Source organism: Leuciscus leuciscus (genome assembly GCF_965113295.1).
Source record: "Leuciscus leuciscus genome assembly, contig: HAP1_SCAFFOLD_389, whole genome shotgun sequence".
In the NCBI taxonomy this organism is placed as follows: Eukaryota; Metazoa; Chordata; class Actinopteri; order Cypriniformes; family Leuciscidae; genus Leuciscus; species Leuciscus leuciscus.
Genome location: NW_028118350.1, coordinates 32042 through 58650, shown reverse-complemented (window position 1 = coordinate 58650; position 26609 = coordinate 32042). Strand labels below are relative to the sequence as shown.

The 26609-nt window shown below is 37.7% G+C and overlaps 2 long non-coding RNA genes across 3 annotated transcripts; both read right to left on the bottom strand.

Moving 5' to 3' along the window:
• Positions 1-6546: 6546 nt before the first annotated feature.
• LOC309491625 lies at positions 6547-12622 on the bottom strand. Of its 2 annotated transcripts, XR_014203218.1 has the most exons (3): positions 10844-12622; positions 9515-9913; positions 6547-7722 (listed from the first exon to the last, which is right to left on the bottom strand). It is a non-coding gene; the product is annotated as an uncharacterized lncRNA (long non-coding RNA). The 2 variants fall into 2 exon arrangements; XR_014203219.1 differs by lacking the exon at positions 10844-12622 and having other exon boundaries at positions 9515-10555.
• A 1572-nt stretch (positions 12623-14194) lies between these two features.
• LOC309491626 lies at positions 14195-15730 on the bottom strand. Its single transcript, XR_014203220.1, has 2 exons — positions 15036-15730; positions 14195-14563 (listed from the first exon to the last, which is right to left on the bottom strand). It is a non-coding gene; the product is annotated as an uncharacterized lncRNA (long non-coding RNA).
• Between the last annotated feature and the right edge of the window lie 10879 nt (positions 15731-26609).

The window sequence follows — 26609 nt, the reverse complement described above, 5'->3', positions numbered from 1 at the left end:
AGGAAGCCAGAAAAACTTTACTAAACTCTGTTTCTAATTCTTCCGAGGAAATGAGATGCATGAAAACCCGCCTGGCTGAGGACGACCGCTGTCCGGCTCCCTACTCCCCCTACCAACCACCAGCAGTGGCTCTCAACGTGGAGCCACAAAGACAACCAGGAGCAATGGGAGGTCAAGATCCTGAGGAGGACAAAGAAGAAGGAACGGGTCTGCAAGCAAAACCACCAAGACACCCTGAACATCGAAGCTTGCTAGGTTCGACTACCCTGCCCTCTGCTCCTCCAGACTACACTCCTCCATCTCCAAAATTCGTAAATGTTCACCAACCCAAAGAGAAGCACAGGCCAGACAATCAAAGATAAGTACGTATGAAGAATATCTGAAAACTGTTTTTCTGGACGGTCTGGACCCTGAAATAGGGAAAAAGGTCAAAACGTCTTGTGTGGGGTACCACCAAGCGCGGCTGGAAGAAATCCGGCGACACGCAACACATCAACAACAGCTGCTGAGAGACCAAGCCAAGAACAAACAGAAAAAGACTGCCAAAGACACTCAACTGGCTCTGCTGAAGATGGGAGGGTTGATGATAGAAAATTGCTCAAGAGGAGGAGGAGGCGGCAGAAGAGGACGTGGAATGGGTGACCGACCCGCAATGGACCCTGAAGCTTGTTATAATTGTGGGCGAAAAGGACACTGGAGAAATGACTGTCCGGATCCTCCAAAGAAGAGAGGATTCCAACAGCCACCAGAGCCACAAGGAGATTGAAAAAAGGAGGGGGAGGGGAGCGACGGTGAAGGGTCTGACTCCCAGGTGGTAAATATGTCTAATCTTATCTCTTTTTCTGCTCCTTGCAATGAAGAAAATGTGCTTGCTGTTCCTTGCAATGAAGAAAATGTGCTTGCTGTTCCTTGCTGACACTGAACGAATGTATAAAGCATTTGCAAAATTACCAATGATTGACATTAGTGTCGAGGGAAAGAAAATTAAGTTCTAAATTGACAGTGGAGTGACGAACTCAGTAATTAAAAATTAACAATTGCCTGATTTAACTGTATTATCTGGAAAATGGACAACCTCCAGAAGTGCCACAGGGCATCTGGTAAAGGAACCATATACAGCAGATTTGTCTTGTCAGATTGGTGATCGCTCATTTTCTTATGCTTTTCTTGTGACTACTACCTGTCCTTGTAATCTTCTGGGAAGAGATTTGATGTGTAAACTAAAGCTGAATTTGTATTGTGATGACAGTGGCCTCACTGCTGATATGAGTATGGTGCGAATGCCAACTGAAACATATGTTTTTGAATGGAGCACTCCTCAGTGTGGTCTGCAAAACAAAGCCACAAATAGGATGCCTCCTGACCATGATTTCATGGAAGAAAGTGATTTGCATTGCACATGTCATGTTAGCAGTGAGCCAGATGAAATTTTTGCTGAAAAATGGTCTGAACTAGAGATTGAGGAACTGAAAACCTCAGAGTTAGTTTGGTCAGATAAATGGTGTGCTGAAGGTTGAATGGACTGATAGCCAAGCATCACTGTATGATGTGGAGGGGGCTGTCCCTCACATCTCTTTAGCTAAACCACTGACTGCGGAGTGGAGAGAATTGGGGCTTTTTGTGAAACAATGTGACTCACTAAAAGATTGGTGGCCAACCACTGACAAAAATGTGTGGCAATCTGAGAGCACAGGGTTTTACAAACAGTCACTAAGAAATAATATTAAGGGAATCAGAACTGTTGAAGTGATGTGTGATAGTACAATGAAAAAAAAAAAGAAGAAATTGATAAAATTATAAATCATAATAATAGGAATATGCATTCGGTGATAATTAGGAAATTAGGAGTCATAAATAAACTTTTATGAGTTAGACTTTAATTATGTATTTATGTAGATGAGATATATAAAACCGAGCAACAGGTGCTCTTAAAGTGATGAATAAATAGTACTATATGAATTGCACGTGTTTAAATGTTATACTTTCTATATGAAGGCGTCTAGAATTTGTATCCCATTATCCCTGGGAGACAGTGTGGAAAAAATGGTTTTGATCTATGAGATTTAATAGAAACGTAGAAATGTTTTCTAATTCTAAACTTTTGAAATCACATGCTGTCATCATCAGGGGTACGAGATAGAAATGTTTTTTTTATTTTGGTCCAGGGATCAAAGATTGTGTGAAGATTTCCAAATCTTCTTTTAAATAGCTATTGAGCAACAACAAAAAGTTTGAAAAATTTAAATTGTGCAGAGAATGACTAATTGCATTTGAGAAATTAAAACGGGTTCTCTCAACTGCAATTGTAGGTCTATATGATTATTATTTTAAAGTGTTTAATCTATTTGATTTTTGAAAAGTTAGGTTTACATCCACTGTGTTAAACTTAAACACATGATGACTGCATCGGACAATTGAAAATTGATATCCTAACGTTCAGACACTGTCGCAAGGGGAATGCCACAGTGTGTCTACGTTCAGTAGTTTCTGTCGTCGTCGAACTTTGTTACTGTTCATATTTGGTGGTATTCCACTCTTAATATATGTTCCCCATTCAGTTCATAAACTGTGTGGAGTGTGTGAAAGTGAGTGTGTGAATTATGGTGTTCAGAGACATAAATGATGTCAATCAAAACAGCTGTATCTAAACAGGTAAAATATGACCCAACAGGGAAGAAAATATACCCAATAAAATAATGGCCATGGATGATTTTGGCTAACTATCCTGAGCTTTTTTTTTTTTTTTTTTTTTTTGCACAAATTAAAAGAAAATACAACACCAAGGACATACTGATGCATATACAGTGCTGGAGAAGGCAAAAAGCCAGTATGGCTTATCTAAAGCCTCCACCAAAGAAAGATAAAAATAACCAAAGAATGCAAACACAATATAATACAACTCATATAAACATTAATAAAAGAAAAAACATGTCATGATAATATTGATGATAAAACAACAAACACTTCTCAGTAAATGAAAATACAATAAAATAAATAAAATAAAATAAAAAAACCAACCAAATGCACAAACTAGTTTATCAGCAGGACGACCGGCCAGACAAGCAGATGAGTCTGACGACATGATACATGTTGTCACTAACAAAAATACTTAAGGTCTCCATTCACAGGTTGTTCTTGTGGTTCACTCCACAAACAAGGTCCCATCTGGGGTGACACCTCCGTCCAAGCATCTCGACTTAAACTACACCAACCAGCCTCAGCAAACGAAGCGCAAACGAAGCGCAAACGCCAACGTCAACGCCAACGACAATGCACAGCGTCAAGTGGGGGATCAAGGACGTGCTAGTAATGTTCCTCCCTTGCCAGCGAGGGAAAGCCCATTGCAACGGTTCGCAAAGAATCACCCTGGTGAAGATGGAATATCCATGGGGCAATGAGATGATCAACACATCTGGAGGAAGATGTGGACCAACTAATGGTTTAAGCTTAGCAGAATAATTAATTTTGTGTGATTTTTATTGATGTTTTATTTGGTTCAATCAAACTGTACGACTGAGAATTGATATAGATCTCATGGTTTGAACAATTACTGATGAATTTGAAAATATATCAGGTACATGTAAATTGGAAAGAGGAAAATTTCTTAATTCTGTAGAGTATAGGGACTCTAAATAGGTACATTACTGTAAAGATAATAAATAATCTAGGGACTATTTTTGAAGAAACTTGAGGGGTTTAGAACCCTAATTCAGATATCATAGATGTTAAAAAATAAAAATAAAAAAGATAATAAAAAATTTAATAGTTGTTCTCTAATAAGAGAGGATAAGTTACTTTGCCGGACTAGGTCCGAATAGATAATTGAGTAAACTTCTATAGCGATTAATTAATGACTAAATAAAATATTTTTTTAGGTTTTTCCATTTGTTAAAATAGCAAAAGAAAAACTTTCAAAAGGAGATTGATTTTGGGAAACATATTTAATTTCTGGATTATTATTAGTTAAAGAAGTTACCAGTGTGATTATTGAAATGATCCTTTCATGTATTGTCTAATGTCTGTATTTGATATCTGAGAGGTGACTGCGGGTCTAGTCTATCTAGGAATACAGTAACAGTGCTTGCTTATTTAGCCCGGCTTCCAGAAATGATACATGGATTTGCTTTGTTGAAAAAGGTCTTCAACGTGTTAAAAAATAAATAAATAATTATGTAGGGGACACAAAGTTAAAACCAAGACCAAGACCAATGTCAAGTCAAGTCAAGTATATTTGTATAGCGCTTTTCACAATACAGATTGTATCAAAGCAGCTTCACAGTATTAAATTAAAATAATACAACAAAGTTTGTTTCAAGAGGAATTTATTGATTGATAAAATTAAATTAAATATCCCCAAAATATCCCCAACTGAGCAAGCCAAAGGCAACAGTGGCAATGTAACCCAAACATGTTAAATTTAAACTAAAATTAATCTAAACAGTTAAGACATTTCAGTGAAATAGAATATTTGCTCATAAAGCAAAATTCTAAAAAGCTTTCTTAATTCAAAATGAAGTAACAGATTTAATGATCTGGATCAATGGATCAATTATGAACTATTCCGTATTGCCAACAAATAGAGGCAGGACATGTTATGTCCATCAGTTAATTCTGGAAAAATAGGATTTTAGGATAGGTAATTAATGATTAAATGGCACATCAGCAGCTAAAGCTATTCTCATGGCAACAGCTGGGTGAGAGATCATTTAAAAAATAATGACATTGTTTGAAACAAAAAGAATAAAATTATTGATATTTGTGTTAAAGATAAAAATGAAAAGATTATATTATTTTTTGGTTAGATTTTATTACACAGATCCTTAAATAGATCTGACTAAGTAAAACAATCGCCTACTTGATTAAAAGCTAGCAAAATAAGGTTAAGAAAAATGGTTAATCAGCAGTATCAGCCTGTTAAAGGCCTAATAGATCAATGTGATTCGAAATTTAGCAAAGGATAATGAAACTTGATTCAAAGTTAACTTTAACCAATCACCGACAGGGGGAGGGTGTTGTGAGGTTTTGTGCTCGTGCACGCGAAGTGGGAGCTGAAGAAGAAGCTGGCTCAGAACCTCACAACACCCTCCCCCTGTCGGTGATTGGTTGCCACACTATTTGTTTTGGTTTTGAGTGGTTGGTGAACTCAATTGTTTTTGTGTGCAGATCTCAGAGCCTAGGCTGCCTACAGACAGAGACGCGTTTTTTAGACGGCATGCTTATGGGGCGGGCAGCTAGCGGATCGTTAGGAAAGATTAGATGAATGTGAAAAAAAATATATAATTTGGCCCTGAAATCACTGATACCACCTTTAACATCCATGGCCTAACACCAGCTAATATTCATAATAATTTAAACTCTCCATGTATGCCAGCCAGATCGATATCATCCAAAAACACACACGGCTGGTTTCTAAAGTAGGGGAGGCCGGGGACAGTTGCAACACTTTTTGCATTTCTCTCAGTTACTATTTGGACTAGACCAACCAAATTTGTATATATTAAACTTGCATCTGTCTGTTAATTACCCATACCATTTAAAGATGATTATATATGACATATCGTCCACAGTATTTATTTGAATGGAAGAAGTCAGATGTTGCAACTGACCCCGACCCAGGGACGGTTGCAACACGTTAAAAATACCAAAAAAAAATATTTTAGCTTTTTGTCTCAATGAGCATATAATTCTGAAAATATGAACTGTTTTAGGCCTACTATAATATTATAGTATTATTTATTGCAATAATATTATTGTAGCCTATAATTAATTTATTTAGTCATATTTATCAAATAACAGTTATTGAGTTTTGTTTGTTCATGTGTAGAACATAGGCCTACATAGATTCAGTGTGCAGGTGTTACAGATGCTATTCAATTGGTTTCCAAAGTGAAAACCCATATCATTAAGTGTGGGAATAAAGGAGTGATTCTGGCATATAGGGCTATCGAGATATAGGAGCTTTCATATACATTATTACATTAATTTTGCTTCTGAAACAAATGTTAAGATATTTGTACTGGAAAACAAGACAAAATCACTGAGTAAGAAAATAAATTTGAGTGTCTTTCTAAGATGCATAAATTAACCAAAGCTTTTAATTCTAACATACAAATGTGTTTTATACCTTGTAGTGGTACATATGATACATGCACTTTCACATTTGGTAGCAATTCAGGTTTAGCGATTATTTTAAGTGCCTATACTAAAATACATCTTATAATCTATTTTTTAAATTCTTACTTGTTTACATTGTCATTTCCATAATTTGCGTATAATTACACCCTTCTGTAACAGTGACATATAATCGTGTCATACCTGTTATGATAACTGTACGCCTCGATCTCTGAATCAACACCACTCAAAAACCGAACGGTGCCGTTTCACCAATGAACCAGGTTACTCTAATACTAATACAATGTTTACTTATTTAACAGTAGTTGAATGTTGTAAATAATGTTGAAAAGGTCAACAGATCTGACCAGAGCCTCTTAAACACTGATCACGGATCAGTACATGCCTTAAATAACATTCTGTGTGCTTATATCGTCTCTCCTACCTCAACACAGTCTCACAGATCTGTCAAGACTGACAGCAGAGGTGAAATATTCAGCATATTCAATATCTTTCAGATCAAAATGACATGCAACAGACATAAAAAAATAAAAAATGAATGTTCATTTTTCAGCATTTTTGTTTTCTTTTTTTTCTAAATGTATTATTTCACACTAGACCTAGACTACTAGAATGTCTTAACTTGTAGTATGCAACCCTTTCAGAGGTCAGGGTTCACCTGTCTAAATGATGTGTATTTTGCCTTCACTGCACATCATGTGTGATTATGGGAGAGTAAACTGCCTTGAATTTACAGAGAGGTCCGACTGTCAAAACTATCATCTGTGCCTGTGGTTCTTAACTCAGTTGAAAGACATTTTTTAGATATACTTTAATGCCATATATCTAAGAGACCATGTTGCAGCCAAAATCTTAGTGTTTATTTGACTTTGTATACAGTATGGCATAGCTGAACTGTTTTGCCGGGATATATGGCACGAAGATTGAACAGGATTTTATTTTGTGTTTCTGTAAAAGTAATCAGAATGCATTCCAAATGTGTGACCTAAAAATATGCATTAATTGTCATGCTAATGAAAAAAATACATTGTGCCTTGAGCTCATGTTCTAATCCAGAATAAATTATGCTGACTGGACCAATGAGTCTGTTTCTTTTCGGAAATATATTAGGCAGAAATTAATGTTTATCATATATGCAATGCACTTACATAAATGACGTTGGTGCCGTGTGTGTATGTGTGTGTGTGTGGCATTAGACCGGATCTGTACGTTGCAGGTGGGATAGATGGCCAGTTCATCACAGAGATCACACACACTGATATATTGAGAAGTCATCTAGTATAAAAAAATGTCTTGCTTTAATAAAGCAAAAGGTAAAATGTTCAGTTTTACTTCGGCATAATCAATTGCACAGTTTATCTCCATGTGGCTCAACTTATCCTCTTCCTAGGCTCAATTTGATGTTAAAATGTTAGATCGGATGGATTTCCACATCAACACACAACACTTACAAAGAAAATACATCATACATTAAAAACATACAACAACAATCGTGTACCAGTCATTTATTTTGGTGAATAATTTTGATGGAAACAGGATCCATAAGATGATTAGGAAGACTGGTTCTGGTTCTGGTTCTGGTTCCAGTTACTGATGAATAGAGAACAAGAGTTATGTGAGAAATTGTCCTTTACTTTGAAGGTCATTCACTAGTGAGTTAATAGACTAAGAAGAATAGTCCATTAAAATACCGGTTAATAACATTATTTTTTAGGTTTTTTTTCTTTCTTTTTTTTTTTTTTTTGCCTATAGGCTAGCCTACTCTAATAATAAATAAGTACACCATTTTCTTTACTCAAAAAACTCAAATAGAGTCTTAAGGCCCGTTCTGAACGATAATTACAAAGATAACTTTAAAGATAACTATATTAGTGTCCACACCGGCAGACGGTGTCGTTCTGTTTATTATGTTTATTAAATGCCCGAGTTCTTTAAAGCAGGGTGGATTCTGATTGGCTGTTACTGTTTTTATTGTTCATCAGCTGGAAAAAAATGCTCTGAAAGTGATTCAAACGATATCATTTCTCAGTGCTTCTAGGTTATAGGTGTGTTGTGGACTCTGCTATTCTCTTATATCGAGAACGATTTTTAGAACTATATCTTTATCGCTATCTGTATAGTTATCGTATAGGTCTACCTTGGTGTGAACGGGCCATAAGTCTGATGTTTGCCATATAGTCATAGCCAATACACCAACAACATCATCTTTTATAACACAAGATTTTGGCCAAATGTAATGATAGGAAAAAACGTCAGTTAAACAGTTTAAAGTAAGATATTTTAAAACATTTGCTGCATGGTTAAAAACATGCTACTAATATAAAATTGCGTTTTTGAGAGGAGGGTATTGAGATGGGCTTTAAGTCATGTATGCTATAATTAGCATTTTATTATTACAATGTAAAATACCGGTAAAGCAAAATGTTTACAAACATTATAATATTTCGTGTATGCCTATTTATTCCTTTAATATAGCCTATAGGCCTATAATGTTATTCTGTTTTTCTCCGTTCACACAAGCGCCCATAGCATACGAAAAAGTTTATTCAAGTGTGTTATTAGTAGGCCTATACTGCTTTTAAAATTAAAATAAGAGAGCATACTTGACTTTTCAGAAATATACTTTTGCACTTAAGTAGGCTATACTTGACTTATACTGACAGAAAGTATATTTGGACTATGTACTCAATCTTTTGATCGAGATATAAAGGTATGATTAAAGGTATTCTAGTATACAGCTATGAAAACCCTTTCACAATATTCTAATTTTGAATTTGGGGTTTTCATAAGCTGTAAGCCATAATCATCAAAATTATAACAAATAAAGGCTTGAAATATCTCACTTTGCATGTAATGAGTCTATATATTAGTTTCACCTTTTAAGTTGAATTGCTGATATAAATTAACTTTTGCACGATATTTATATTTATATTTTATATTTATTCATTTAGCTGACGCTTTTATCCAAAGCGACTTACAATTGCTATATATGTCAGAGGTCGCACGCCTCTGGAGCAACTAGGGGTTAAGTGTCTTGCTCAGGGACACATTGGTGTCTCACAGCGGATTCGAACCCGGGTCTCTCACACCAAAGGCATGTGTCTTATCCATTGCGCCACCACCATTCACCACGCTGTATATTTAGCTACCTCTAATGGCAGCATATAGGCTATACCTATTATGACTTGACAACTGAGCGTCAACGTTGAATGCGTCAACGTTACATTTGCATAAGCAGTAGGCTATACCCTAGCCTACTATTTGATTGCCAAATTGAAATATTAAACAGAGCAATACAATTACGTTATTAACCGGTTAATACACATAATAGGCCTACACGTTTCTGTACAGAATGATTAAACTTTCTGTTTTTTTGTCTAACCTTTCCCAGCTCCATTTCTTTATCATGCGAAAGACACGGATCTTGTCTGACGCTTTTTGGAAGATCTGCAGGATATTCTGGAACATTTCTTTCAATGCATCTCTGACCTTATTGTATTTATCACGGTTATTTTGGTTTTGGTTCAGCCAGCGATCTCGGGCCATTGGGTCCACATACACCTCATGGTTCACCATCTCTCTGGCGATGGAGTTAATCCGCCGAAGAGTCTCCTGGATCCTGTATCAGTGCCTTACTGCACACTCTTTCACATGGTACAGAGGAGGCCAGGGTACAAAGAAACTGTAATGCCAATGTATAAAGGTGGGGGTAGATTTGTTTCTGCATTCTCCAGTATTCTCCAGTATTCAAGTGGATCTTCAGCTCTCTGTATGTTTGTCTCTGTAAGTCACCAAAAGTGCAAAGATTTTACAAAAACAAAAAGACACAACAACAACAAAACATAATAGCCTAAGTAGTGAAAAATACATTTTGGTTATTTAAATGTAATATATTGATTAACTTTCAAAGTACAGCACTCTCCTCACAAACCCATCAACCAGACTGAGGCAACAATGACTCCTTAAATACGATCTGGAGTTCGAGCCTTCTGACACCCAAAGCGAAACGCGCACGTGATTGGACAGAAAGTGAGGCTTCGTTTGTCGTCGATCACGTGACTCTAGTAAACCAATACACACCCCTATACAAGGCTTCACTAGTGCTTGTGTGATACGCGCATCGAAGCTTCAGTGTCATACGTAACATCACTACTGGATGAGCTTCTGCAAGCATATGGAGAGTATGAACACATATTATTATTATTATTTTTCAAATATCGGCTGCAGCAGCGAAGGACAGAGAGTTAGCTAGGGAGAAAATAGCTGCTCAATGCGTAAGTTTACATTTTAATTACTGTTCTACAGTGATGGGTGTAATTAATTACCAAGTAATCTAAATACTGTCATTTAATTAAAGGGATTACTCTTAATTCTTCTGTAGTTTAAAGTAAAATCTGATGTAATTGCATTAGACTATAGAACAATTCTGTATATTTAACACATTTTTCAAAGGTATATTTTTAATGTAACCTTCTCCCTCTACACACTTTGGTCAATTCAAGAAAAGTTATTGCAATTGTATATTAATTTGAAAGCATTAAAAGTGCAGATTCTTGTCTCCTTGTATTGTTCAAGTGGTTGAGGTTGATATGGGATTTAGTAATTAGTATTAAGTAGACCAATACTTTCTAAAGATAGTCATTATTACATTAATCACTGTTGAAGATGTCATTTGTAGTTAGTAATTCATAACTATTTTAGAGTAACTTACCCAACTGTTATAATATCAGAGGTGAAACTGGAAGAACAGAATGTTATTCAACCTTATTTTAATTTTCATGTAGGTGCAATCCTGCAGGTGTTAAAAGAACATGGCAGCAGCTGAAAATTAAATATAAAAACATAATTCAATCAGGTAAGGCTTGAGCATATCATGGGTGTACCTGACTTTACAAAAATTTGACATATTAAATAGCCTAACTAAATAGCATCCAGTGTCTAGCAGTGCAGCAGCATTTTTGGCTGAGGGAATTCCTGGAGGGACTTCATCAGAGCCAATCACTCCCGAAGATCCAAGGGCCTTCATAACATGTAAGAGGTTTACATGTGTGTTATTTCTTATATAGGCTATTTTTGATATTTCCATTTATTTTACTTTGGGTTGGGTTTTTTGTTGGTCCCAACAGATTCTGATGGTAATATCTGTCTTTTGGAGCCTCCTGTCCCAACAGAACCCCAGGCAGTTGTAAGTCGCCTACTCAATACACCAGAAATTATGACAAATAGTGTTATAAAGTGTACTCGACCAAATGCTCATCTTCACAGGACGATGGGGATAAAGAGTTTCTGCTGCCACAGAAAGGCCTACAGAGGTAATGTTAATATTATGTGTCTACACATCAAACAATCTACACATTCACATTTCTTCACATTTTTATGTGGAGTAGCCTATAGAATCTAAGTTTAAATCTAAGTATAAACGGGTATTCTCATCTCTCCCCCGGAGTGTGGAAGAACAGCAGGAGCACGGTCCATCAACTGCTGGTGCACAGATGAACACAGTTCAGTGATTTTCTGTAAATGCCACAGTTTAATTCTGTAGAATTTGTTTAGAACTATATTATGTAACTCTAATCTACTACTGTATTTTCAGTTGGCAGTAGGGGTGGGCGATATGGCAAAAATATCATATCACGATTTTTTTCAGGAAAATCACGATTCACGATTTTATCACAATTCTTTTTTATGTTGGTTTTACTATTTTGTGACTGAGCATTACAGCCAAACTAATGTCCATATTTTAAAAACAAAGCCTTAGGTAACAAAATATAAAATAAAAAAGAATGGCAGACGGGGCAAAGATAAAAATATTTGTCATTATTAGGGCCCAAGCCCTGAAAGGGCGAAGGCCCTATTGTTTCCGTAAGGATTTTTTTTTTGTTTGTTTTTTTTTGTTGTTGTTGCCTTTTTGTCACTTTTGGGGCCCTTAACATGCTCAAAAACTCTTGAAATTTTGCACACACGTCAGAACCTGCCGGACTGAAGCTGGTACCCGGGCGTGGCAGGGGGGCTCGACAGCGCCCCCTGGAATGGTGTCCGAAAACTTGGTCCATAAATCAAACACGCTTGCATGTAATAATATGAAACTCAGTACACATATAGATCTCATCGGGCCGAACAACTTTCGTGCTCTAAGTTTTACACCAGCCCAACAGGAAGTCGGTTATTATACGTTGTTTGGAAAACGCATACAATGGAAAGTGAAATACTCCTCCTAGGGAATTCATCCGATCGCCACCAAACTCGGTGTGAATGAAGTCAAGACATTGAGGATGAATTCTTGCGAACGGATTTTTGATATCTCGAACGGTTTGGCCGTGGCGAGGAAACGAATTTGTGGCGAATAATGGGACACAGGAAGTGTATTATAACTTCAGCATACATTAACTGATCTTGATGAAACTTCAGCAGTGTGTTCGTTGTAAGAGGCTGATCACATGGATGTGACTATTGTGAGTCAAAGTTATAGCGCCACCAACTGGCAGCAGGAAGTTTGTCACTTTCAAAATGCTTTGAAATCACTCTCTTATTTTTACCCGATTTGCTTCAAACTTTATGTCTATAATGTAGACACACGGCAGATGTAGACCTGTGAAAGGATTATTGATATCTTAGATACTGTTGCTATGGCAATGCATCAAACTTTAATATTCTTTTTTGATGCTTTTGAGACTCTTAGCATGCTTGAAATTGGATGAAACTCGACAGACACATCACATTTATTAACCAGTAGACATGTGCAAAGGCGAATAATGGGACACAGGAAGTGTATTATAACTTCAGCATACATTAACTGATCTTGATGAAACTTCAGCAGTGTGTTCGTGGTAAGAGGCCGATCACATGTATGTAACTATTGTGAGTCAAAGTTATAGCGCCACCAACTGGCAGCAGGAAGTGTGTCACTTTCTAAATGCTTTTGACAAAAGTGAGGGGGTTAATTTTATGTACAGTCACAAAAATCAGTACACATATTGGTCTCATCGAGCCGGACAATTTTCTAATTTACAGTAATTAGATCCTAGCAACAGGAAGTCAGATATTTTGGTTTGAATGTGGGTTTCTTTGCAAAATCAGCCTCTGAATTTTTACCCACTCCTCTTAAGTGGTTTATTTTATTCCCACCAAACTTTTTCAACATGATGAAAATGCATTAAAGATGCTAAATTGTAAACAGATAATAAATATCTCAAACGGTTTTGCTATGGCGAGGGATTAAAGTAAAGTCAAAAAAGGAAACACTAAAAACCTCCTATCTTCTAAAAATGTAATTATACACCATTTATTTCTATATAAAATTATACAAATATCAGAACTAAACCCATTTTATTCTTTTTTTTTTCAATTTAAGAATTGTTTAAGTTTAAAAACATCCAGAATATTTTTTTAGTCCAAAAAATAAATAAATTGTCATTCATAGTGCTATACTGCCCTCTTGTGTTCAAAGTCAGGTAGGCCTATTGTATCTATATAAAAATATACTAGGTATGTGACGGTGAGGAATATTTTACCACCGGTTAATCAATGTGTGACACCGCTGGGGGCTTTTGAATTGCTAACTTAAAAAAGGAAAGTAAAATATGTTCGTCCGCACTGACATGGATAATGGTGCAGAGCGAGCGTTTTCAATGAATTCCTATGGAATTAGTAATGAACTAAAAAACGTTCGCTCTTCTCTGCCCGTTCCTCGCCGTGGACGCACACCACATATATATATATATATATATATATATATATATATATACACACACATATATATATATTTTTTTTTTACATACACACATATATATATATTTTTACATACATACACATATATATATTTTTTTACATACATATATATATATATATATATATATATATATATATATATATAAATATAGCTGCGAGCAGCGATGGAGGGCCCAAGCCGGTGACACCGCCACCCCGGTGGCTTTAGTGTAACTAAAGGCACCAGGGTGGCGGTGCCACCGGCTTGGGCCCGCAATCGCTACTCGCAGCTATATTTTTCTTTGTTATTAAATATTAAGATCAAAGACACACATTACACATACACAACTTAATATACAAATTAAACAAACAGTGCTTTATGTTTTTAGCTACAGTATTTAACAGTAGCATTGAAGAAAGTAATTAAGTGAACAAATATGAAAATAAAACAAAACATAATAAACTTTTACATAAACACTGAAATTAGGTAATTGGTGGTCTTTATCTTTAGGCTGTATTTAATTCACATTTGTGTGCCATTGTTTTGTGAATCTCGTGTCAATTTAGAAACCTTTCAAAAAATCTGTTTCAGATGATAAGAGCCCTGTTGCGCACACAGGGTGTGCTTGTTACTCGGTCCAGGGTGCGTGAGATGTTGACACGGGTGAATCCTACTGCTGCTGCAAGGAGATGGAGCCGGACAGTTGCTTCTCGTTACGCGTTCCTGGAACAGATTCGGACAGTTCTTGCTCTTTAGTCGCTCTCTCTGCCATGCAAGACTTTACTAAGATGTTCTTTAAATTATAGAGCTGTAATTACCAATCATAAAAGCTACAGAAACACCTCACACAGAACAGAACAGACACATTTTGATTACATAATCTTTTCCACATCTAAGATTTTTCTGGATTGTTCTATATGAACAAACAAACAGAAGAATGTCTCGGAGAACATAAATAGTTTGACTCTTAGGTTCAGGATCATATGAACTATTTTATAGGGTTCTTTTGAAATGACATATTCTTGGTGTGACTTTTAGGTCTTAAGGGTTCTTGTGCATTAAAGTAAACGTGATGATCTATAGGTTCTTTATGCACCAGTACATCCATGGAACATCAGGCTCTAAAAAGTCTGGAAGTACTCATTTTAAGAGAGGAAATACTCGCTGTTGTTGAAGAAATAAAAATGCAGCTTACCTTGTGTGTGCTCGTACCAACAGATCTTCGGAAAACTTTCGTCTGAAGTCCAGTGTTGTTTCTTAGCTGGTCTCCTCCCCTTCTCTCATCTCCTCCACTCACTCACTCACTCTCTCCATAGACTCCCACGTTTGGGAAAAACGGTCCAAGAAGGAATGTGAGCTCGGTTAGAGGAGGAGTTTCCTTCACAGCTCCACAGCTTTGGGTTAGTTAAAAATGGGCTTGAGTTTGTGTCCGCCCAAACCCAGAGAGAGTCTGTTACATAATTACACAACACTCAATGCAATAATGTTCTGATATGATATTTCCTGTTGGATGAAACACAGACCACCCAGACAAACATCAGTTCTCACCCAAATCCCCTGTGAAGGGTTTCAATCTTTCCGCTCAACCAAACTGAACTATTTTTATCTTGTTCTGTACATTTGTGGTTTTATTTATTTTATTTAGTATAAACAGGCTAAATACTCTAATAAGAGGAAAGGAACATTTAGTAATTTAATACAATATTTTATGCATCTTCACGTGCTCTTAATATCTGGGTCATTCCATAAAAAATGATGTTGTCTTTTTCCAATTTTGTGTCCTTCATGAACATAAAAAAAACAATGAAAAACTAACGCCAGCTTTTATGTGTTGTTAGCATAGCCTATAAATGTCTTTTGTCAATGAGGATGCATTATTTTAAAATAATAGTGTATATAATTATATATATACATGTAAGGCTCGCTATATTTGTCCAATTGCCGGTTCGCCAATACACGGGGAAGGTTTCACGCGTACTGTCCTCACTCATGCAAAGTATTGGTTGGTTAAATTTGTAATACATTAATCATATGTATTTACTCGTTACTTCATCTGACTCCATAAATGAAAGGTTTTAATAACATCTGTGCCTCACTAAAGGTGAGCAAATGTATGACAAAATCAGTTAGAATAATCACATGTAACAATTTAATATTTCAGATATCAGAGATCAATTCCACAATCAATTCAAATATCTAGAACATGGTTATACATGTTGCCTACCTGAGATAGAGAGAGAGAGAGAAAGGGAAAGAGAGAGAGAGAGAGAGACCACCTATTCCATTCGTACCCAGCAAAGAAGACCCAGAGAGCCCGAGCACACCTTCCTTTATCCTCCTGACCAGGTGACATGGGGGATGGGGGAGACCACCCTCAAATGGCTTAACTAGTTTCCTCCTGACCAGGTGACATGAGGGGTGGGGGAGACCACCCTCAAATGGCCTAACCAGTTTTCTCTAAACTTCTATAAACCTTATTACCTTTTATTTTATCTATCTGGATATGAGATATCTGTACCACTCACTTTGAGACATTTCAAATGACACCAAAAACATAACAGTCAATGTTAAATATTCACATTAAACCATGTTCTTATGTGAGTTCCTAGTTTCTGAGAGGAAGTCAGGTTGTATGGGGAGGTCAAATGTTAATTAGCCAGCAGCAGAGCCATAGAGAGAAAGAGTTGCGACACTCCCATAGACCTCCGTTGTAAAAAATGGCGGCGCTTTTAACCGCCTACTTCCGGGATTTGAAGATCGGATTAGTTCCAAACACTGTCATTTGGGCGTTGGACACCATTCACTTACATTGCTGCGTGTCGAGTTGTTCCAGAGGTAAGTTTCTGAAATATCGACCTCTTTTGAATTGTCAACTGTCTATATTGTATCAGAGGCCCTTTGCGATGTTTATACTGGTCTTCATTTGTACATGCACAGCGTAATTATTTATATTTTATGTTGGTTGTTTCAACCAATTTTCAAGCTCTGCCTGCTAGCTAGCGCGACTTCGTCAGCTGTGACAGTAAGAGTTCGGTAATGAATCGCTACCACCTTTATAGCAACTTTTATTTAAAGCTGCAGTCGGCAAGTCTGGCAGATTGGGTCGATTAGCCAAAATTTTGAATGTTTACAACTCTCATGCCCCTCCCCACTACCAGCGAGCACCCTCCCATCGAGGTCGTGCTTGTCAGTGCGTCACTGTGCGTGTGTACCTGATTTTCTGTGAACGCGTCCGTCTCTTCAGCATCTATCAACACCATGGACTCGGAGGTAGGCTGCCCTGGCTAATCTATCCATAGATAGCAATAACCGAGGAATTGGAAGCTTGTTAGTAGATTTTCTCTCTGCCATCACGCTTCATGCAATCTCCAGGCGAACTTCAGGCGTGGCGTGCGCGAGTGAGGGGGGATCTGTGGCGTGTGCACGACCTGTGATTGACAGTCAGATCTCACACCCCCCTGTGCTGATTGGACCCGATGATCCGGGAGCGGTGGATTTTTGCAAAACAAATAACACGCTCCAGGTGGAGTTAGAAGCTCGGGTTTTTTTCTAAAACCATCTTATTTATGTTGTTCTGTCGGATTATAGTGTCAATTTCACTGAATATGATCAAAAAAATGTTGCCGACGGCAGCTTTAATTACATTTTTTGGGATATACTAACTTTTCATTATGTTTTGTTGTCTTGAGGGAAGCGGCTTGTGAGAACAATGCTGGACCTCTAGGATTGTTATGGCCATCACCTGGTCTGTTTCATGGATCACCTGCCCCTGGTTTTTGTTTTTCTTGTTCACACACAAGCACACATTTTTGTTGTCTGTCATTGTTTAATAAAAAATATTTTATTTGAAAACCTTCATTTGTATAAGCCATGCTTAATTGATGTCTCAATAGCTGTAACAGAAGTTACAAGTGTTTTGTTAGTTACTTGGATTGAGTTACAGCTACCCTTACTCTTAGCCTACTCTGTACACTAACCCAGAGCCATAGAGAAAAATCTTCACTCTGCACTTACCTATATACCCAAACATAAAAGCGTAAATTCGTTTTTAATCTGTTATAGTTTTGATTATATGTGTATGGCTTAATCTTAAAATTATATTCTTAGTCTTAACATGATCATGTTTCACGTTGTGGTCCTGGGGGTGGCCACTTTCATCAGAAGAAGTGAGCTAGCTTCTAAGCGAATTCTGAACGGACCGCCACGGCAGACCTAAGCAAAATCACAGGAATCAATAGCCTAATACGCCCAGTTGTGCTAAAATAAATATCATGAGACGTCCATCATCAGATGAATGATATGGAAAAGTTAAGTTAGAGCCGCTAAAGCCAGTGCTACTACCCATGCGAACATGAACACTAAGCTTTTCCCTCCAAAAATATAGCCTAAAACTTATCTCCAGATGCAAAACTGACATTAACAAAATGCAATAATGCAATAACAGCTGAAAAAGTACTTGGGTGTGTGTTTTATTTTATATTTACCGTTCAATAATGCAATCGCTGCTGTCTGTCCAATAGAAGAACATGACAGCCAGCGTATGTTTTGGAACTATTGGGGCTTACATGAACCACGTGACAGCCATAGCGGCGACATCAAAGAGTGTCGCAACTCTATCTCTCTATGGCTCTGGCCAGCAGGGCCCTTTTGTCCCATAAATCAGGCCTCAACCAGTATTTTCAGTCTTACATACATATACATTATTATACATATATTATACATATATTATATATACATATAATGTATGTTATATGTATATATAATATACATTATATACACATTACATATACATTAATATATACAAAATATATATACAGTGGGGCACATAATCCTGCTCGTTTGTCAAGTCAAGTCACTTTTATTTATATAGCGCTTTTTACTATACAGATAGTATCAAAGCAGCTTCACATTGATAACATGAAAATAATACAACAAAGTTTGTTTCTAGAAGAAAATTGCATCGTCGTCCACCCTTAATAAGGCAGATCAATAATATTGTTGAATATTAAATGTCCCCAACTAAGCAAGCCGAAAGCCAAGGCAACAGTGGCAAGGAACCAAAACTCCATCAGGTCATTGAATGGAGAAAAAAACCTTGGGAGAACCCAGGCTCAGTCGGGGGCCAGTTCTCCTCTGGCCAACGAGCGAACAGTGTATGATTATGATCCAGGCAGCATTACAGGTCAGAAGTCAGATTGGTTGTGTCGATGAGGCCTTCACAGGGCTGATGAGGCTGGCACTTCAGGGATGTGTCATGGTTAGGGTCCAGGTGGAGATCCACCATCTGATCTGGATACGACCGGGATCCACCTCACTTCAGGAAACGGAGAGACTGGTTGACACTTCAGGACTGCGTTGTCGTCGTGTCCAGGCGCTGGTCCTTCATCAGATCTGGATACGGCCTGGATCCGGTGGACTGCGGTAAACCTCGGTATAAACAGAGAGACTAATATTAGCGTAGACGCCATTCTTCTTATGATGTAACGAGTACATCAGGATTTATGGGAAGTGTTCCCGGTTCCGGCTGGCCTAATCTATGCAGCCTAATATAGAATTATAAAAGTCTATAATGTGTATGCTAGGTCAAAGAGATGTGTTTTTAATCTAGCTTTGAACTGACAGAGTGTGTCTGCTTCCCGGACAATGTTAGGAAGACTGTTCCAAAGTTTTGTTGCTAAATAGGAAAAGGATCTACCGCCAGCAGTCCATTTTGATATTCTAGGTATTATCAACTGGACGGAATTTTGAGATTGCAATAGACGTGAAGGACTATAATGCGTTAAGAGCTCGCTCAAGTACTGCAGAGCTAAACCATTTAGTGCTTTGTAAGTAATCAGCAATATTTTAAAATGTATATACAGTAAAATAATACAGTTATTATTATCACAATAATTATCACAATACAATTATTCAAATTCTTAGTGTTAAGCATGATAATATGGTAGCATATCACACTGAAGTAGGCTGATTTAAAATGAACATTTATTTAAAATAAAAGTTCTTCTTTTGGCAGAATTACATTTCCTTAATAGGCTAATCAGAGGCTTTACTCCCTTCAAACATAAATTGTCAATGTTTCATTACATCACTGTTTGAAAACACTCAGAATAATTTTTTGTTCAGTTCATTGTTCATTTCAAATTCTTAAATTTAATCAATCTATTAAATTAAAATTATAAGACACTAGGCTGTTACCAATCAAATTAAATAATTTACACTGAAAAATTAAAACTGTATTAAATGAGACTTTGAGAGTGTAAATATTTTTTCAATATACAAATAAGGAATGTTGAAAAGAATGATAGGCTACTTTGAAACTAAACCGCCAGTATGAGCAAAGAGTATAGAAGTACCAAGAGGCGAAACTCCGTTGCAGTTTTGACAACAATCGCTAGATGGCGCTGCTGTCGCGCTGTCGCCATTTTGGACTGAACCAACGGCTTTACCGTTAGTACAACTACCGTATACAGCATTAACATTATGTCTGGAAATAATTGGAAACAAAGAAAACAGTGTTCTGCCATCGACTGCAACAACTACCAGTGTACAACCAATCAACTAGCATTTCATAGATTCCCCAAAGATCCAGAGAGGTAAAGTAGAAAAGGTTTTTATTAACGTTAAAGTGAGCTAACGTCAACGATAACGTGCTGTAACGTTAATGTAAGCTATCCCATAACCGCAGTAACAGTTTGCTAACGTTATGTATTTGGTCGAAATTGAGTCAAGACTCGAAATGGGCTTTTTAAATCGCATATTTTTTCTTTATTAATTAATTGTTATCACTAAATTAACCCTTTAACTGTCGAGCCCTGATATGTTTTCCTTGATTGGTTTTCCCTGAAGAAAATTACGTTGTTGAAAACGAAAGTAAAAGAGCGATGCTCGTTCATTGCATTTTACCGTGATGAGAGTTCCATGTCTTTATTAAGAAACTTCTTAAAAGGAAAGGAAAGGAAAGGAAAGGAGAGGAACTTCCTGCTCAGCTTGGACCCTCTTGCTAACTGCTCCGCGCTTTGCTCTATCGCTTTTACATTTTATCTCTCCCATATTTTCATATTTTATTTCCTTTTATCACCTAATTTTAACTTCAGCAAATCAGCACAGTGCTCAAACGACAAAGTTTGGATTATTACAAAAACGCAGAATTCTTTTACCCGACCAGCTTACATTCCGGGGAAAGGAAAACACAACTGCCTACACTCATAAGGATAAGAGAGAAAATGCCTCTTCTGGTTCAAGAATCTACTTGCTGCACTAACTTCTTGAAACAAAGTTACGTACGGGACCACCAAACCAGACGGAACATACAACAGAGCTTCGTCATGGACACCCTCAGCATATAGCCGGTGAGTCCCATGAAACTAGTGCTCCTCAACAGGTAGAGAAACAAGCCGATCGACTTACAAATCGATGGCACAAACAGGGAGCGAGACCCAAAGGCACTCGAGACATCAGATTGTCACGAGCCTCACATATTACCGCAGTAGCATCCTCTACCCCAGATACAACTCTGACAAGGATAGCAAACACTGGTCTCCTACCACCGCCTATACATCTTGAGAACAGATTTCAAGTACTAATGAATGTAAATGAGGAATCCCCAAACGTGATGAATGTGATCGAACACAGACCGAATCAGCCTGTAGCTAACACTGATGCTAACTGGCGCTCAAGGTCGAGCAGACAGCGGCACTCAGCTCAGAGCGCAGCCGAGCCCAGGACTCTGATAGTGGGAGACTCCATAATCAGAAACATTAGCGGCAGGGATACAACTACATGCTGCCTTCCACAAGCAACAACTTCTGATATAAACAGGGAACTTCAGAACATTCTGATGAAACATAAGACTGCAAATCGACTCACCATTCATGTGGGGAAGAATGATATTCATAAAGAGCAGTCAGAACTCCTTAAGAAGGATTTCAATGAACTTTTTGAAACACTTAAAAGACTGAAAGTTCAAACATTCATCAGTGGACCACTCCCAGCAAGAGGAACAAACAGGTTTTCACGGTTGCTTGGGCTTAATACTAGGGATGTCCCGATACCACTTTTTCACTTCCGATACGATACCGATGCCGCAGCTTTGGCTATTTGCCGATACCGATATCAATCCGATATTTTTATTTTATTCTTGAACTAATACTACTAATAATAAAATATATGGAAGCACTTTGCTCAATTAGCCACATAAAATCATCTCACTCAAATGGAGAACAAATACTTCTCCAGTATATAGTCCACAACAACAGCTGATAATGAAAGACTGCCACACTTTATTCAAAAGACCTTGAGATATGTTTGGTAACCTGAATGAATTTAAAATTAATTTGCTATATTTTAGATCAATATATTTGTTTCCTTCAAATTTTTATTAACTTTAACTTTATTCTAATCTGAATTATAAATCATTTATTTCTGTATAAAATAATACTACTTTTAAAAACACATTTGATTTTCTTTTTTAATCAATGTAGAATGTGTAAATTAAAAATAAACAGATTAGTGCTCTGTTTTAGGACAAGAAATGAAAACCAATGCAATATGATGAATGTCCAAAAGATGAGATCATTTTTGCTTTTAAACAGCGTGTGTGTGTCTGTGTGTGTGTGATTTTGGTTGGGTGACAGTTACAGTTTGACAAGAGTTTACAGTTTGACAAAAGCACAATGTTGTGTTTTACACAAATATAAGTAGGCTAAACACTTTTTGCCGTTTTAATGATGTCCTGTATGAAAATGACGGAGTATGTTTTTATGTTTCCACTGTTCGATGGCGCCCGTGCCTCTCTCTCTCTGACACACACACACACACACACACATTCCAGCATTGCAATCTTGACATCGCAGCCTGTTCATTTTGCTGCATTCACACCAAACGCGAATAGAGCGTCAAATTCGCGTCTAGTTCGATGATTGAACAGTTTGAATCCATTCGCGCGTCCAAAGCGAATAGGACGCGCCGCGCGCGTATAATGATAAAGCGAGCATTTGAAGCGATATAGACGCGCGTTCAGAGCTAAGGCAGGGCTACAGATTAGGTGTCCCTAAAGAACCCGCATATGTCTATACGCGAGTTTATTTTTATACCGTGTATTCTATGTGTAAATCCATGCACCCCTAATAGGTATTGGATCATAGGTATCGGATCTTTTTTTTTCTCCCCTCCGATATCCGATCTAGCGTTTTGGGCCAGTATCGGCACGATACCGATGCCGTGGATCGGATCGGGACATCCCTACTTAATACATGGCTGCAAAAAACCTGCAATATAAAAGGAGTGAACTTCATTGACAACTTCAATCTTTTCTGGAGTCAGAGACAACTGTTTCATCGGGATGGCCCTCACCCAAACAAACTTAGTTCAAGAGTGTTAAAGGACAATATCTACTTCTCCCTCAATCATCCTTCTGCAGTGTGTGCCAATCTGAACGGCACACACACACCTGGACACAGTATGAATGACCACGGGACTTCACTTCAGCAGCAAAATGGACATGCGGTTGACATATCACACAAGGACAATGATAACACCACTCCGCCACAACAACCTCTGCTCACGGACACAATCTCAGCTGAGCCCTGCCCACAGAGCTCACCACAGACAGACACATTAGAACTGCTCCAAGATTCAGCACCCAAGGACGACTTCGTTTTTCGGTTCGGTTTGAATATCGTTATACCCCTACCTGCCACTGAAGCTAGATCTGTGTCTGTCAAGAAGAGATGCTTAAATGAGAACACTAGTGTACTATTTATGAAGGCAAAAGTGTGTTAAACATACCAAGCTTAACACCAAGCATATCTGCAGACTCTGTTGATTTTCTCCTTGATTCTTTTAACTCAAAAGTTAAAAGTGTAATTGATGGTATTGCTCCTGTTAAAGTCAGGAAGAAGAGTGGCAGACAAAAAGCACTTCTTTTTGTGATGCTTCTAGAAGTGGTAAATGCCTCACTTCTCTCTGGGAGTTTTCCAAACTCCCTGAAAACAGATCATTTCTGTATTTTCTTTGATATATTGATCTCTCCTGCCACTGAAGCTAGATCTGTGTCTGTCAAGAAGAGATGCTTAAATGAGAACACTAGTGCACTATTTATAAAGGCTTATCCTTAAGGCAAAAGTGTGTTAAACATACCAAGCTTAACACCAAGCATATCTGCAGACTCTGTTGATTTTCTCCTTGATTCTTTTAACTCAAAAGTTAAAAATGTAATTGATGATATTGCTCCTGTTAAAGTCAGGAAGAAGACCTTTTATTAACGTTGAACATATTGAGCAAAAGAAAAATTAGTGCCCCGTTTATCGGAACGAAACTGAACGATAAAGCTCACGTACAGCGGCCTATAAATAATGTGCACGCGAGTTTTATTTATTTTTATACCGTGTATTCTCTGTGTAAATCCATGCACCAAACGTACGTTCAGTACGAATACATGTACCGTTTGCACTGCTGTTGAGTTTCTCCAAGGTGCTTTTTGTCTGCCACTCTTCTTCCTGACTTTAACAGGAGCAATATCATCAATTACATTTTTAACTTTTGAGTTAAAAGAATCAAGGAGAAAATCAACAGAGTCTGCAGATATGCTTGGTGTTAAGCTTGGTATGTTTAACACACTTTTGCCTTCATAAATAGTACACTGGTGTTCTCATTTAAGCATCTCTTCTTGACAGACACAGATCTAGCTTCAGTGGCAGGTAGGGGTATAACGATATTCAAACCGAACCGAAAAACGAAGTCGTCCTTGGGTGCTGAATCTTGGAGCAGTTCTAATGTGTCTGTCTGTGGTGAGCTCTGTGGGCAGGGCTCAGCTGAGATTGTGTCCGTGAGCAGAGGTTGTTGTGGCGGAGTGGTGTTATCATTGTCCTTGTGTGATATGTCAACCGCATGTCCATTTTGCTGCTGAAGTGAAGTCCCGTGGTCATTCATACTGTGTCCAGGTGTGTGTGTGCCGTTCAGATTGGCACACACTGCAGAAGGATGATTGAGGGAGAAGTAGATATTGTCCTTTAACACTCTTGAACTAAGTTTGTTTGGGTGAGGGCCATCCCGATGAAACAGTTGTCTCTGACTCCAGAAAAGATTGAAGTTGTCAATGAAGTTCACTCCTTTTATATTGCAGGTTTTTTGCAGCCATGTATTAAGTAGGGATGTCCCGATCCGATCCACGGCATCGGTATCGTGCCGATACTGGCCCAAAACGCTAGATCGGATATCGGAGGGGAGAAAAAAAATGATCCGATACCTATGATCCAATACCTATTAGGGGTGCATGGATTTACACATAGAATACACGGTATAAAAATAAACTCGCGTATAGACATATGTGGGTTCTTTAGGGACACCTAATCTGTAGCCCTGCCTTAGCTCTGAATGGGCGTCTATATCGCTTCAAATGCTCGCTTTATCATTATACGCGCGCGGCGCGTCCTATTCGCTTTGGACGCGCGAATGGATTCAAACTGTTCAATCATCGAACTAGACGCGAATTTGACGCTCTATTCGCGTTTGGTGTGAATGCAGCAAAATGAACAGGCTGCGATGTCAAGATTGCAATGCTGGAATGTGTGTGTGTGTGTGTGTGTGTGTGTCAGAGAGAGAGAGGCACGGGCGCCATCGAACAGTGGAAACATAAAAACATACTCCGTCATTTTCATACAGGACATCATTAAAACGGCAAAAAGTGTTTAGCCTACTTATATTTGTGTAAAACACAACATTGTGCTTTTGTCAAACTGTAAACTCTTGTCAAACTGTAACTGTCACCCAACCAAAATCACACACACACAGACACACACACGCTGTTTAAAAGCAAAAATGATCTCATCTTTTGGACATACATCATATTGCATTGGTTTTCATTTCTTGTCCTAAAACAGAGCACTAATCTGTTTATTTTTAATTTACACATTCTACATTGATTAAAAAAGAAAATCAAATGTGTTTTTAAAAGTAGTATTATTTTATACAGAAATAAATGATTTATAATTCAGATTAGAATAAAGTTAAAGTTAATAAAAATTTTAAGGAAACAAATATATTGATCTAAAATATAGCAAATTAATTTTAAATTCATTCAGGTTACCAAACATATCTCAAGGTCTTTTGAATAAAGTGTGGCAGTCTTTCATTATCAGCTGTTGTTGTGGACTATATACTGGAGAAGTATTTGTTCTCCATTTGAGTGAGATGTTTTTATGTGGCTAATTGAGCAAAGTGCTTCCATATATTTTATTATTAGTAGTATTAGTTCAAGAATAAAATAAAAATATCGGATTGATATCGGTATCGGCAAATAGCCAAAGCTGCGGCATCGGTATCGGAAGTGAAAAAGTGGTATCGGGACATCCCTAGTATTAAGCCCAAGCAACCGTGAAAACCTGTTTGTTCCTCTTGCTGGGAGTGGTCCACTGATGAATGTTTGAACTTTCAGTCTTTTAAGTGTTTCAAAAAGTTCATTGAAATCCTTCTTAAGGAGTTCTGACTGCTCTTTATGAATATCATTCTTCCCCACATGAATGGTGAGTCGATTTGCAGTCTTATGTTTCATCAGAATGTTCTGAAGTTCCCTGTTTATATCAGAAGTTGTTGCTTGTGGAAGGCAGCATGTAGTTGTATCCCTGCCGCTAATGTTTCTGATTATGGAGTCTCCCACTATCAGAGTCCTGGGCTCGGCTGCGCTCTGAGCTGAGTGCCGCTGTCTGCTCGACCTTGAGCGCCAGTTAGCATCAGTGTTAGCTACAGGCTGATTCGGTCTGTGTTCGATCAC